This window comes from Vipera berus, assembly GCF_964194415.1.
Source record: "Vipera berus genome assembly, chromosome: 2".
NCBI classification, from domain to species: domain Eukaryota; kingdom Metazoa; phylum Chordata; class Lepidosauria; order Squamata; family Viperidae; genus Vipera; species Vipera berus.
Window position 1 is genome coordinate 133118722 of NC_138203.1, and position 16280 is coordinate 133135001.

The 16280-nt window shown below is 39.7% G+C and overlaps 1 protein-coding gene across 16 annotated transcripts in view; it reads right to left on the reverse strand.

Annotated features, from left to right (window-relative positions):
- Nucleotides 1-16280, reverse strand: part of R3HDM2 (R3H domain containing 2) — a 183738-nt gene that overhangs the window by 93531 nt on the left and 73927 nt on the right. The window contains exon 1 of one of the 16 annotated variants that reach the window (XM_081318287.1): nt 12635-12663. The exons of 14 other annotated variants lie outside the window; for them this stretch is intronic. The gene's annotated coding sequence lies outside the window, so the exon portion shown is untranslated. Of the gene's footprint in view, nt 1-11149; nt 11239-12634; nt 12664-16280 lie in introns of those variants that run through there. One more of the 16 variants, XM_081318288.1, reaches the window with a different exon arrangement.

Here is a 16280-nt window from a genome sequence, read left to right on the forward strand (position 1 = left end):
AGAAAGGAAGCCCAGAAAAGAAATGCTAGGGTTTTATCTAGTTTGCAGGTATATAAAGGATGCAGTGGCTCAGTGGGTTAGGACACTGAGCTTGTCGATCAGAAGGTCGGCAGTTTGGCGGGTGGAATCCTGAGTGCCGCGTAACAGAGTGAGCGCCTGTTACTCGTCCCAGCTTCTGCCAACCTAGCAGTTCGAAAGCACGTAAAAATGCAAGTAGAAAAACAGGGACCACTACGGTGGGAAGGTAACAGCGTTCCGTGTGCCTTTGGCATCTAGTCATGCCGGCCACATGACCACGGAGACGTCCTTGGACAAGTGCTGGCTCTTCGGCTTTGAAACAGAGATGAGCACCGGTCCCTAGAGTTGGAAACGACTAGCACGCATGTGCAGGGGAACCTTTACCTTTACCTTTAAGGCAAAGAGAATGAAACCTAACACTTTGAGCTAGAGAGAGATAAAAGTAATTCAGTGTCTCATTTGGCCACTGAAATCAGGGCTTGAATTATCTGGTAGGGCAGAAGGATAGTAAGAAGGGGCCTGGCTCCTTCAATCTCAAATATCCTCCCCTTTAGACCTGTTGCTTAAATATGCAGAAGGCATGTTTTCATCATGAATGGGAGCAATTGGGATGTTTCAATTTAATTAATAACTGTTCTCAATCTCCCCCCCCCCCCACATACACCCCTATAAACCCTTTCCCAGGACATTATTTGAGCATTTCCTGAAGCAGAGAAAGGAGGCATCTTGAAAATACATAATTAAACAAATGTAATCAATCTATCTCACCAAGGGACTGGCTACCATTAATGGCAGACTTCCATTCCTGCTGTCACTCAAAAAATAAAAATACCCGGGTTGACATCAGCAACAACACCCAGCCAAATATCAAGGAATCGTTTTCATAGAGGTCAAGACACTCTCAGGTTGACAGTTAAATATTACAATAATAAAAGGCTCTCTGGTTCTGAAATGTTTTATTCCGTGAGAATTTCACTTGAACTTCTTTCTGCAATGTGTCTCTTTGTGCACATAACAGATTAACAAAATAACAGTTGGAAGGGACCTCAGAGGTCTTCCAGTCCAACCCCTTGCCTAAGCAGGAAACCTGATACCATTTCAGACAAAACATGGTCCAATCTCTTTTTAAAAATCTTCAGTATTGGAGCACTAGCAATTTCTGGAGGCTCTTTACATTTGGCAGTAGAAGTCTACCAAGTGCAAATCTCCTCAATTCCTCTATTTTGGGTTGTCAAAGGAAACATTACCATACCATGCCGTTACCATACATCAAAGTCCTTAACTGATGATTTATGGACTATGGTATAGAGTTCATTTTAGAATGTCACATCTTTGAGCTTCAAATCCTTTTCACGCTGTTTCCCGTGCTTGCCATCCAGGTACATTTCCATCCAGGAAATGTACAAATGTACAAATATGGCATAAAGTCAGCCACTGTCCACTCTACTTTAAGTAAAGAACACAGTTTCCTATGCATCTATTTCTACTCCCAATATTGTAATAATTCTGCTCATCATTACATAAATTATTTGGTCACGAACAGCTCACAAACAGGCCACTCCACACTAATATTGACGAGATTGGCAGCGTATTTTTAATAAATTAATATAATAAATTTCCAGGAGACAGGAATGAAATGATGTAAAAATATTAGGTTAGGATTTATTGTTCTTTTATTATTATTCAATGCATGATTGGAAGTTTCTCTGGAGAAAGATTACTGGCCTAGCTAGCCAGATAACATTACTCTCCCAGCACAGATAACAATTTTTAAAAAATGTTCACCAAGAAAATATTCTCCCCAAAATTTTGGACAATATAAAATGTGCTGATGTTTTTGAGAGAAGCCTAGCAGATTTATAAGGTAAGCTGCTGGATCAGCCAGCCTAGGAAAAAGCCACTATATTCTTCCTTTTATTCCAGATTAATACGGAAGTAAATAAAGATGAGAATTGGATAGGAAAATGCTTCTCATTCCTTGTGGTGTGTGAAGTGATATTTGGGGGGGGAAGGGTTCCAGACAAATCAAAGAAGACTGGCAATTAAAAATTGACTCTGACTACAAGCTGCCTTCATATGGCCTGTTGAGTCAAAAGGAATTGGCAAAAATACAGTTTTTATTTTCTTTCTAACGAAAAATCATCAGCGGTGGGAAGAGATCGCTGCAGGCCAGAGCAACTTTTTCTGTTGCTCAAGTATTTGGTTTTGTAGCTCTGCACAAGGACTTGAGGTCAACACCACATCTTTCTGAATTAGTACCTCCTGCAAGGTTAAATGATGATGCTTTTGCTTTCTATTTATTCATTGGCCTCTGGGTCAACCAATCTGAATCATGCCACCATGGCAACAGTCTCTTATCGCTATGAGCAACAAGACATTTTTTTTTATTTTTAAACTCTCGTCTATGTTCCCCCTAAGTTTCTTTATAAAACGAAACGTACAAAAGCAAAAAAAAAAAAGTTCTTCCGTATGCCTGTCGTGCAAGACACTTGGGAAGGAAACAGGGTGCCTCTTCCACACTGAGCTTAAGGGAACATAGGGTAAAGCTGCGTGTCTGTAAGCGGGTGTACAGGGTGCTTCCAAGAACAGCAGTCTCAGCTTCTGTACTCGCGGGTGGAGGTAAAATAGAACCATGGAGGCAAAGATGCTTTGATTCAGTTGCAGATGCTTTAACCCGATGCTTCCTTCAGTCACGGTAGTCTAAAATACAGGGAAAGTGAAAAGGAAAAGAAGGCTGTTCTGTTGTTGCTCTGAGACTTTCATACAGGTCAAAATAATGGGCCTCTTTTGTTCAAAAGGTATTTTTTTAACTACTTTGTTGATGGAAGTGAGGTGCAAAAGTTGACTTCTTACTACCCTGATATGTTCGTGGGGGCTTGAATCCTGACGTTCTTCTATTCTACCATCCCCTGGTATTGCCACATCAATTATCCACATTTTATTCTTTTCAACCACTGTTAAATCTGGTGTGTTGTGCTCCAAGACTTTTGTCAGTTTGTATTTAGAAATCCCACTTGGCATCTGGTAATTTTTATAGGTGCTCCGGTGAGGCAACTAGCGACTATGTTATATCACAGTTTATAATCTGTCTGTGTTATCATCTTGCATGAGATGAGATCTACTGTTTTTTCTGCTTTTTTGCACAATGTGCAATTTGAATTATTTGATGATTTTTTTTTTCAATTCTGGCCTTGATTGCATAAGTTCAAATAGCTTTTTTTGGGGGGTGGTGGTGGTAATGTTCCAGTTGTAAACCATTGCCACATTCACGGTTTGTTTCCTGTACAGTTAGTAAATGCATTTTTAACTTGCATCAATGCTTGCTCTTGGCTGTTTTGTTCTTAATAAGCCAACACATGCTTTCCTTCTTCAACAGCTTGTTTGGCTTGAAATAAACTGCTGCCTCCATTTCTGTGAGGCAGGCATACTCTATCAATATCATTATGGGGGATGTCATGCATCATGAATAGTCATGAGCTTTCTTGTTTTCTGGTCCAAACTGTTCAGTTCAGCTTGTGTTCAATTAATAATTCCAGTGGAGTATTGTATAACAGGTATAATACAGATATTGATGTTTTCAGATCGTTCATATAAAGCAGATGTGAGGTTTTGTTAGGGTTTTTTTTTTTGCTGTTTTTGACAGCCAAGATTGTTTTCTTCAAAATCACTGTACCTTGGATAGTAGTAATGACAAATAAGAGTAATAATGAATCAAAGATGCCTCTAATGTTGACACATCCCTATTTTTCATTTCTGACCACCAATTCTGTCTTCTACTGCTTCGTTATTTTTTCTATAAACATTCTACATTCATCAAACTTCGCTGCAAGGTTGCCATTTCTGGCCCTAACTAGCCCTTCCATCAGCAAACTAAATACCCACAGAACTAGTACAATCGCTGTGACCCTCATTGCTACATTTGGTATACTGAAGTATTTTATCTGCACTCTTTCAGGTGTTTCTTTTTAATATTTACAAACACCTACAGGAGAACATCTTTTGGGTCTGAAATAACTTATGTTGCTGCTTGACTCCAGTTAGAAAGATAATCAACTCCTCTCCTCACTACCATTACTCCTTCAAGAGGATGGCATGCACATTTCTGCCCAATCATAACTGCATTAAAATCTTAGCATTCTGAATTGCCTTTATTTAATATAAAAGTGAACTAAGATGTTAGTTTTTGAGGCAACAGTGTACCACTTTTATATTCTTCTTCATCTCTAATTAGTAAAGTCTGCTTTCCTGTATACTGGTTGTAGTAATACTATGATTGTATAGCTTGGTTTAAAACACTAAGATGGGACTTAGCTACTTTTCAGCCCAATTAAATGACAGAAATGTGTCTGCAGAGGGAGATTACTTTTAAAAACAGAGTGGGAGAAGGCATCTTAGATTAACTGCAACAACCATGAGGCAGATAGACATCTTCTTTCTAATTATCTTATTCAGGGTGAGAGAGTTATGATGAGGGGTCCAGTAAGATAAATTGTTATTATTTAAAGGTTATCTAGGAAGTATTTCTCCAAGTGCCTCCTTTACTACTCTCCTCCACTTGAACATACAAATTCTGAATCAACGCTGAATATTATCCAGATAACCTGAGAGATACCAGCACCCTGCCTAGCTTTCCCCAAATCTCAGCAAGAGTAGAGCAAATTGCCTAGCTTTCCCCAAATCTCAGCAAGAGTAGAGCAAATTGCCTTTGCTTTTGTGTTCCTCTAAGTTCTGCAAAAATCCAGAAAAGGGTGAAGTCATGCTCTTATTGTATTTCACAGTAAGCCCGCCTTACTTTTACCTGGGTGTTCCCTACAGATACTAGTAAGTTGACTTCGGCTGACAAAACTGGGATCCAACCAAGAGGACAATATTGAGAATTCTGTGGGATGGTTCAAACATCTGAAAGGCGCTCAGCCTGGAAGAGACTCTGCTGGGTTGTGGAGAAAGCTAGCCAGCCAAAGGAAGCTATGACCTGGGAGTCTCAAGATTCTGAGAGATTCTTTAAACCAGGGGTGTCAAACTGCCAGCCCACGGGCCAGACGCATCACAACAAAACTGTGCCCACCCCATTGCCGGCAATGGGAAAAAAGCTCTGATACGTCGTGCGACGTCACATGACGTCGTGAGTTTGACATGTCTGCTTTAAACACTAAAACTGATACTTCAATTATTTTGCCTTTTTTACTATGTTGCTATTTTAATTCTGTATTTGTCAGTAACAATGATGGCCACAGTTTGCAGTGGTATTGATGGGATATACATTTTTAAGTAAAAATAAAGCATACAGGGTAGCTATTTCTCTTCCTCGGGGGCAACTTTCCATCATTTAAGAGCTGCAGGTTTAAATGCATTATTTCTTGGAAGAATCCATTCTCTTCTTTTCCTTCCCTTTGTTCTGAGTTACTCTAATATGTGAGCACTTAAAGATGTCTGGTATTCATTCTAAACCAGAAACCTGCTGGAATTCTAGCCGGTAAAATAATTGAATCTGGGGGAAAAAAATAACAAATGAAAGGCACAGGGGTCTATTTATTCTAATCCATGTGTGATCATTAGCAACGTTCCATTGCTCTTCAGCAGAATTTCCTTTTAGATAGATCTGGGGTGCACAATCTTTTTCTGACTCAAGGCTACACTTGGCCTTTGAGATGCATTACTGGGGGCCACATTCCCTAAAGTGGCTGGAGACAAAACAAAGGAAGATTAAAGCTGGATTTCATTTAATTAAAATAACTCAATATCATTTGGTTACTCTTCATTCATTTAATAATTTCCTTACTGCTATCACAATACAATAGGGGTTGTGGGTTCCATGAAGCCCTGGAATTATAGTAGCACACTCCGGATGGAGCAGAAGAGATTTAACAACTTTACTTTGGATAGACAGTCACTTCATAGAGCAGTTGTTAAACATTTTGGAGAAAAACAAGAGGTTTCCTGACTTCCAGATGCTTCAGCACCTCAAATTAGTTCAGAAAATTAATGAAAGTTATTGTCATGATGGATTGTTCATGATTGTTTTTTCATGATATAAGTAACATTTAATAAGCTTCATTTAAGTCTTATTGAAACAACAACCAAAACCATACACTGTATCATGCTTTCACTGAACATGCTAAGTCATTTCATTGTCTTTCCACTGTCATTGGAAAAAGTATGTGAAACCCAGCTCTCTTCAGAGGAGTAAACTGGTGGACGTTCCAAATTATGAAAAAAAAATCAATTATGTGGGGATTACACAAATGAAGAGAAGCAATTTGGTATAATACAAGGGTCTTCAACTCCCAGCGTGCCTGGCTGAGGAATTCTGGGAGTTAAAGTCCACAAGTCATAGAAGGGCCAAGTTTGAAGACCACTGATCTAAAGTGTAAGCTACAAAGTAGGAGACTATGAGTTCTAGTCCCACCTTAGGTATAACCCAGCTGGGTGATCTTAAACCAATCACTCTCTCAGCGCTAAGGAGGAGGCACTGACAAACCACTAAATCTTGCCAAGAAAACGGCACACACACACACACACACACACCAAAAAAGATATATGAAAAAAAAAAGTTCTATCAGTCCATTGCCAAGCAGATGGTATACAAAAGGAGAAAATGCAATACCACCATTATTCTTGGAATGGCTATCCAACGAAAGTCACCCCAACAGCAAGACATACAATGCATACATGCTTAACATCATAAAGTTAGTCAGAATAATAGCAATAGATCTGTAGGCCATATTTACGTTTTCTAAGCTGGGTGTTCATGAGACAACTGTTAAGGAAAATTCTTAATAAAAATGGTCTATCTGGAAGGATACCAAAGAAGAAACAACTACTATCCCAAAAAAAACCCACAGTTGTATATCTCACTATCACCTGTACAATACAGCAGACAAGTTATCAAAACACTGTCTTGCAGAGAGCTGAACACCCCAAGATGGAATTCTTGAGGAATTTTATATTTGGAGAAAACAAAACATTAAATTTACAAGACCATCCTTCACTACAAATGTGAACCATAGTGGCGAGCGTATCATGATTGGAGGCTGCTCCCAGCTTCAAATCTAAGGTGACTTGCCATCATTAAAAGAACAATGGATTCTGGGCTACACCAGCAAATTCCACAGGAAATTCTAAGGATATAACATGACAATGATCCTCAAGGGAATGGACCACAATACCTCCAAGGAACACGTACAATTGATCTTACAAGAAATATTTAGTAGAAGTCATTGCTGACAAAGGACAGTTACGTTAAAGCTTCACACTCTTTCTAACAAAGGCAGTGAATGTTGACTGAATGTGTTCATTAAAGACATGACATTGTAACTGGGGTTGGTTTTTTTGCAGGGGGATGTCATTTATTTAACCAAAATCTCTATTATCTATAAATAAGATTTAGATAAAGTCTAGATCACACAGTAAATTGCAGTAGTTTAGGATTACAGAGTTCGCAAATCTTCTTTACCACTCTAAGTTATTAAATCAAGCTGTTGTCCGCACTAAGCCTGAGGAAAGTTAGGCCTACAGAACTATAACCACCATATAAGTGATGAAAAATAAGTGGACTAAAGTGAAGCTGCCATTCTTTTGCATTGTAGAAAAACTGTCATGAGAACTAACATTTCATGGATAAAAGTTCTAGTTCAGCCTGTTCTTTACAGTGAGGGTTCTGTTGTTATCTTAGAAGAGAGCACACAAAAATATGTTGTGGTTGTTCATTCATTGTCAATAATAAACACCCTCTTGAAACTGTATTTTTTTTCTTTTTAGTCATGCTAAAATTAGATGTGGTATGTCCAACAATGACTGATCAGGCCAGTTTGGGCACAGAATGTTCTCACACGTTGGACAGACATGTGAAGGCACTGCAGTTGTTACACTAGTAGCTCTGGCCTTACATGACTTGCACTTGTGTTGTGCTTCAGCTGTGCTCCTTGCTTCATAGGCCTGATAGCTCTTATGGATGAGGCAATGCTAGTAGGGCACTTTTGTGCCATCATTTCCAGGTGGTTGTGTCTATACTGAGCAATCTCGGGGGGGGGGGGGTTAGTGTATCTTTGAAGTGTTTCTTCTATCTTCCACACTAACTTCTTACAACAGAATGTTCTCCAAAAAGAAGTTGCTTGGATAAGTGCTTGTCTGGCAAATGAGTGACATGATCTGTCCAATGGATCTGTGCTCTCATCAGCAATGTATGGACTGATGGTACACATGCTCTAGATAAAACTTTAATGTCTGACATTTGATCTTGCCATCTGATGCCTGTTATCCTGCAAAGTTAAGTAATGTTGAAGTGGTTGAGCTGTCTTGCCAGTCTTTGATACAGAATTCACATTGGGAACAGTAAGTACCACAGCTCTGTAGCTTAGGGGGTCTTCAAACTTGGCCCTTTTATGACTTGTGGACTTCAACTCTCAGAATTCCTCAGCCAGTGTGCCTGGCTGAGGAATTCTGGGAGTTGAAGTCCACAAGTCATAAAAGGGCCAAGTTTGAAGACCCCTGCTGTAGACCTTCAGTTTTATTACTGATTCCTTGACATTCCCACACAGTGGGGCGCAGTCTACTAAAAGGAGAAATTGTCTCTGCTATTCCTGCAGGTTAACTTTTCCATCGATAGTCATTGCTTAGGAGAGGATACATAATTAAAGTGCTCCACTGCCTGCAGTTTCTGCCCTTTTACTGTGATTAGGTTCTATGTATGGAGTATGAGAAGCAGGATGGTGCATGATTCTAGTTTTTTTTTATGTTGATAGTAAATTCAAACTCCGTGTCACAAGTCACTGAGAATTTATCCATATTAATTTGCATCTCTGTCTAAGTGTCACAGGCATCAGCAAAGAGGAAGTCTCTCAGAACAGTTTCCTTCACTTTGGAGATAGGTTGGAAGTTTCATCAGGGTGAAGAGCTTCCCATCTACTCTGTATTTTGAGGCTGATTCCAGCATCACTCTCTCAGGAGGCATCTTTCAACAAGACAAACAACATCATGCTGAACAGTGTGAGTGCAAGCACACAGCCCTGTTCAACACCACTTGTGACTGGAAAACCCTTAAAGGGTTCTCCACTGTCCAGCACCCTGATCAATATGTCAACATGCTATCATCATAAATGATAATGATAAATGATAAACATTACCACTGTATTGCCATCATTATAAAAAGGAATTCTCCACTCTCACCTGTTTTCGCTGTCAGCATAAACAAAACCAATCATATCAGACAGCCACTTCCTTACAACTACAAAGAGAAAATACAGTGGTAACCTAAGTAACGCTCTTTTATCGTTACACTGCAGTATTAGAACAAGTTCCCTATCAAGCTGTGCGGAAGAAACACTTAGCTAAGGTGTGCCAAAGTTCAGTATCTTCATTGTAGCAGCATCCTGAATTAATCCTTAATTAATTACTTAATTCAGGACTAAAGAATGAAAACTCGGTGATGCCCAGATTATCATTCCAACAGTAAAGCAATTTCACTGAAGTCCAAACGCACCACATACTGAATTCCCAATAGTCCGATTCTTTGGCAGCTGAAAAGATTTGAGCAACCAGTGGTTTCACAGAAATGGTTTCACAGTCAAGAAGATATGTATTTCAGACAACTATCTGGAAGCACAGGAATAGCATCTTCTCAACTTCCTCTTTTACCACTTCTAGTGTTGAGGGAGATTCGAAGTTCTGTCTCTTGCTCTCCTGGCAGCCTCAATTGTTGTTAACTGATACGGTTTTTGTAGCTTGTGTCTTTTATATTGTTTCTCCATCTTCTTCTGGGCCTGCCTCGTGCTCTTTGACCTTCTCTTCTTTTTGTTTATGCTTTGCATGGTGTGGAATCCCACAACATCCTCTCCAGGTGTCTTCATTTGCAGTCTTTGTATGCAGTTTAGAATGGGTTCTGTGCCAATTCTTTCTCTTGTGGTCTCCTTTCTGATTTTACGTCTTCTGCAGCTTTCCTCAAACATCTCATTTCTATGGTGACTAATTTTTGTTTATGTTTTGTTATAAGTGGCCATGTTTGGCGCTGGTAACATAGGGTGGGGATGAATATGCTTTGTATGAGATGCTTCTTTGTGCTGATCAGTACTGCTAATCAGGTACTGTTGTTCCTAGATATTTGAACTTTGGTACTGGTTTTAAGCTTGTTCCTTCTAATGCTATGTTCAGAGTATGCAGTTTTTTTCCTGTAAGCAAGCATATAAGAATAGCACCACAAGAAAAACACACATACACAAATGTATGGGGCTGAACTGGAACTGTGCCACCATTACCAATCATATCAATCCCTAAATTTCCCTTTAGGAAAAAAAGGACAGTATGTGCAATATATGCAAAAACTATAGCCATTCAGATGAGAAGTCTGAGAAGAAAATTTTTTATTCATTATTAAATTAAGACACAGGTTTAAAAAAACCAACCTCTACTCTTCCAGAGATCAGGATTATACAGAAATGCATCTTGCTTTAATTATTTCCCAAGGTTATTTGGGGGTTGGAGTGCTGACTGGGCTCTAATAAAAAGAAAAGAAATGTAATAGCCTTGACTTAAAATGTAGTTAGTTTTGCAGATCATAGCACAGGGTTTTCATCTTAGTTTTCACCCATCTCTGCTCAAACCCCTTTAGAGCAGGGGCCCCCGACCCCTGGTCCGTGGACCAGTACCGGGCCTCAGCATGCCAGCAACCGGGCTGCACAAACAAGCAAAGCCCCATCTGCAGGATGCAGGCAGCACACAAAACCACACACTCTCCGGTCCGCAGAAAAACCTCTCTCCATGCAGTCCCTGGTGCCCAAAAGGTTGGGGATCTCTGCTTTAGAGGTTATACAAGGCAGAAACTGGATTGATTCTATGTTTGATGCTTTCCTAGTTTATTTTCAAGCTTTGCCAAAGGCTCATTAAAAACCTTTGTTTTTCCTTCATTTCTCCCTCTACGTATATCGATGCCCCTCCTATTTGAGGGCTGCGCCAAAACAAAGCATGGTCTTTCCCCTTTGATGACGTAAATTCATAAGACAATCCTTTCCAGTCTAGCCGTGAGAGACAGATATCAACATTTTCCAAAGAAACCCACAAACGGTTGTATGAATTCTGCCTATTTCACTGCTGCAAAGATGGAGATTAAGGAAAGATGATCCCCTTACCCAGCACGTACCAGTTTTTATATCAGCTGGCATTTCTCTTTTCTTCAAAGCTATTAAGATGCAGATGGGAACTGCCATCAGTGACGTCAAAATAGTCTCTTGGCAACGATTAAGAGGGCCATCCACCATGGGGATTTCCTGAAAATTTAGCATGAAAATTACCCACCTCCTCTGTAATGTCAAGATGTGCGACACTGCACTGGAATTCCTTTTAACCCATTCCTGCAGAAACAACACCTCCGCTTCCTGGCACCCGTTCTCTTTGCCCAATTCCCTTATTCTTTCAAATAACAACAGTGGGAGGGGGAACATTCTGGGGTTATTATCCGCTGGTGAATACTGAACCAGCTGCTTCTTTCCGGAATTGGGGGGGGAAAATATGCCCACTCATAAAAATAGCTCTTAACTCTTTCCCACCCAAGAACGAGATGCTGCACAAAACAAAATGAGTTTGAGGGTTATATAATTTCACAGCAGCCACGTGAAATCCAATCCAGCTTTTCATTAACCCTTGCTGTCCACTGAATATGCCAAGTACTTAGCAATTAAAACAAGAAATGAACAAAATACCAAATGCGGAAGGGGGAAAAATACACAACCAAGCTAAGCTTGTGCTGAACGGCAAAGAAAGTTTCTAAGGTTATAACATACATGCCAGCTTTTAGAAAAACAGGTTGCAGAGGTGCCCATCCACACTCAAAAAAAAAAAAAGGACAGTACAAGCTTACTTTGAATGTGCTGGGTGTGTTCACTTCTAAAACATCCAAGGCAGAGTTTCCATTTGAAAGGGACAAAGACAAAATGAAGGCAGAGACAGTTCTTAGCTGAGTTAACCAAATGCACTCAAGGGACCTTTTAATGGGAATGAGTCTTGGAATGGAGAGAAGTGTTAAGTACAGCAACAGTAATTCAGCTTCCTCCCATTCTTTCCTTCCCAGAATTTTGGAAATCCAGAGAAATAAGAACAAATCTGAAGAGAACATCCACTTGCAAAAAGTTATTTCCATTCACCTTTGACAAAACCATCCAACCAAAGCAGCTCTGCATTATTGACACCACTAGCTCTTAAGTTAACCTTCTTTGGACCCCGGTAATGCTTCTTCAGCATTTCTATCATCTTTTTTGATGATAAAAAGGTACAGTTTTAGCAGACCGTTTTGGACAAAAATAGTTTGAGGATTTAACTTCCAATTAAACACCTAAGTAAACACAGCCAGAAAAGTTCTGAGGAAATCCTTCCTAGGCAACCCAGTTCACTCTAAAACAATAAATAATAAGACCATCATGACACACAGGGAAGAAAGCCAAAAATGCATCCATTTCATCCTACTGTGATCAATGACATGCAAATTTGGCTGACAGAAATCGCTCCAATTTAACAGCCATTGCCTTTGAATCTGAACAAACGTCTATTGCAAAAATATGTACAATGTACATATTCAAAGTGCAGAAATTCAGAATGTTTTTTTTAAAAAGAGAGAGAGAGAGATGCTCACCTCATCCTCAAAACCAAAGGAAGAATGAAAATGTGCACAAAATTTCCTCATCAGATTCCAGCAGGGAGTTTCTTCATTATACAAAAGAAAAGAGTGTGTTTATTTTTTTTTTGGGGGGGGGGTTAGAGATTCCCTTCTTCCCTCTAGGTGAAAGCACAGCAATAGGTCAGCAAAAGTGGTGACATGGAAGTCACCCAGCCCCTGCAAGTCTGAAGAAGGGGCTGTGTGGACGGAGAAGTCACGGAATCTGATATTCTTCATTCAGAAGACAAACCATTCACAAAATCCTCACTGAAGAGCAGGAACCCCCATCGCTGACGTATCATGATAGCCAGATAGCTGCACAATAAGATTTACAAGGACTGGTTTGTTGCAATCCGCACAAGATTTCTCTTCTATGAGCTCCCAACACACACACACACACACACACACACACCATTCCAAAATCATTAGTGACTTCATTCTAAAAATAAACTCACCCTTGATGGAAACTGCAACTCCAAGTAGGTCATCTATTTCCCCTTCTCAACAGGGATCTCATTGCCAGGATCAGGGATCGGAGAAATCATGCCAGGGGCTCATGGTTCTTGGAATTCCCCCCTCCCCACTCACCCGCCCCCTTCCGCGTCACTGCCGTGCCTGCCTTTTCAGCCCCCAGTGAAAAAATGAAGGCTCCTCGCCACTTGCTACAGCATCTAATTACTCCTGACAAGCCATTCAGAAGGAAGCAAATCTCAGCTGCTGGAAGAGATGGCACAGAAAGCTCTGTCAATGGTAACTTCCACACACACCCTCTCTCTCTCATTCAAAGACTTATGCAGAATCGCCTCTGCAAGGCTCAGGATAAGCACTTTAAAGACACAGCACCCTCTTTTTTGCCCTAAGAACATCAACTGTAGAAGAACAATCAAACTAAAGGAGGGCTGTTTCTCCAGTAGAAGTTGCAATGTGCTTCCTCAGAAAGAGAAAAGTTCTTGGTGCTGCTGAATTTTCAATCACATAATTCAATTCCATAAGGATTTGTATGTAAATTTGAGCCATCTTTTATTTTGTTTACATTATTCTTCCCAAGCTCGGTAACTTCCATGTGTGGACTTATATGCTCCTAGAAATCCCCAGCCAGCCGGGTCACGGTTGAGAGTTCCAGAGATGGTCTACAATCTATAACATGGCACGCTGGCTGAGGAATTCTGGTAATTGAAGTCCACAAGTCATAAAAGGGCCAAGTTTGAAGACCCCTGATCTATAAGATGGCTAGGTTGGAAAAGACAGGTGTACATGAATATAAACGCTTCATGCCAAGTTTCTACTCTATAACACACTTCACTGTCTTGCAAATATTCCCTCAGTCCACACTGTCCATCTTCATGATGCATATATACATGCCCATATTGCTATTCCCTGTAGCAGCAAAAAACATCATGCGAAGTACACCAAAAGAATAAGACGTGGTAAGCCAAAGAAATTAAAGATGTATCAGTATCTATTCAGGAGAGAGAGAATGGACATATAAAGAGCTGGACCAAAACAAATTGGCTGCAATAAGTATAGCTAAATTGGTCTCATACATTCTAGCATTTTAAAATTGCACCAACAGTTCCGTATATGAGAGACTTCAATGTTTCAACAAATATACCAGGCAGCTGGACAGTGGTTCAAAAGTTTGCATATACAGTACGAGTAGTCCTCGACTTATGACTACAACTGGGATCAGAATATCCACTGGTAAGCAAGGTGGGTTGCTTTTCCTACAGTTCCCAAGAGAATCACTGCAGTTGTTAAGTGAATCACACCATCATTAAATGAATCCAGTTTCCCCCATTGATTTTACTAGCCAGGAATTACAAGTGACCCTGGGATGCTGCAAATACTGTAAATACATGCCAGTTGCCAAGTACCCAAGTTTTGATTACATGACTGTAGGAATGCTGCAACAATTGTGAGTGCAAGGACTGGTATATAAATACGTTTTTCCAGTGCCACTACAACTTAGCATGGTGGCTAAACAAATAGTTGAAGATTACCTGTACTTAGAATATACTTAGAAAGTGGATGACATAAAATGGTTCCAATTATTGCTCCTTCCTTGTTAAGCTGCATGGAGTGAGGCTTAAATGGAAGCATTTTCCAAATAAATTACCCTATGTCCCAACTGTACCACATTAATCAAAAGCAGACACAAGATATATACCTGACTTTTGCTGGCTCACAATACAGAATACTGATATGATTTTTAATCATAAGGCTAAAATTGGTGAGGTTTTCCCTACTAGGCAGATGTATCTGAAATGTAGAAGTAATTGCTACTAATGTTGGGGAGAGAGGGAAGAAGGAAATTGCTATTTTGCAAATGTGACTTTGGGGCCCTAAGTATGTTCTAACTCTCAATATAATATAGTAAGTGACTGTGTAAACTGAGGTACGTTTCAAAGACAAACAAGTGAAATAAAAATTAGCAAGCAGAAAGCTTGTTGAGACTGCATGGTGGTTGTTTTCTTTAAATGAAAAACAAAATAGTTCTCTCTATATAAAATAGAATTCAGTTTTTAAAAAGTGTGGAATCCAGGTGTCTCATGATCTGCCTCTTTTCAAAAGAACGTGCCTGCAAACTTAGAACCTTCTATGGATTTCTGCTTTCAGCTCCTCCTCTATCTCTTTTGGGGAATGGAGATACGGCTCTTTTTTTCAGCTATGGTACCAAAATTCTGACGCTAAGTGCAAAGGATCATTTCTCCTTGGGAGGGAGCCTGTTATAGTCTGACACTACAGACATCTGGATGTTAATGCTTGAATACTGCTCTGTTTTAGCAGAGGCAAAAGATTAAAAACCCTATGCATTTAAAAATATTCAAAGTTTCTTTGATTGGCTATAATTGATGACATCACACTTTCATTGCTGTGAAATATACTTTATGGATGTGCCTGAATCAAAACCAAGACAAAAATCTCTTAGTTAAACAAAAGAAAAATCTTATACCTTTGAAAACATGTGATCAGAATCCCTGAAAGGGTCAATCTAGTCCATGGGTAGGCAACCTTGGCTCTTTTATGACTCGTGGACTTCAAATCCCAGAATTCCTGAGCCAGCCATTTTGGAAGTTGAAGACCACAAGTCATAAAAGAGCCAAGGTTGCCTACCTTTGATCTAGTCAAACAAATTGAATCAAATCCTTCAGAGATGCACCACATTACCTGCTATCCAAACATAAATAGGAATTCTGCATAAAATCTGAAAACTGGGTTTGGAACCGCAGGCCCGTTTTTCAAAAGCAACTGCTTATTTCAGGAGTTGAGAAAGTTTTCAGTGCTCCATATATAGTAGAAAGGAAAGCCGAGTTTTGGGCCGGGGGGGGGGGGGAGGAGACTATACTAAAATAAAGGAAAAGGAAAAATATACAAAGTTTTTAACAAGAGATTAAATCTTGTCCTCATAGAGCTATATTGATTAATCTTTCCACTAGGTCAATTAAAAAACCAATTTCTAGGTAAAAAGAGTGGACACATTTGACCTCCAAGGTCCCTTCCAACTACTACTTCTTGTTGTTGTTGTTGTTGTTGTTGTTGTTATTATTATTATTATGTCTAAGGGATTATCAAAATAAATCAATATTTATGCACAATAAATCCAAAAAGTTATTCACAGTTT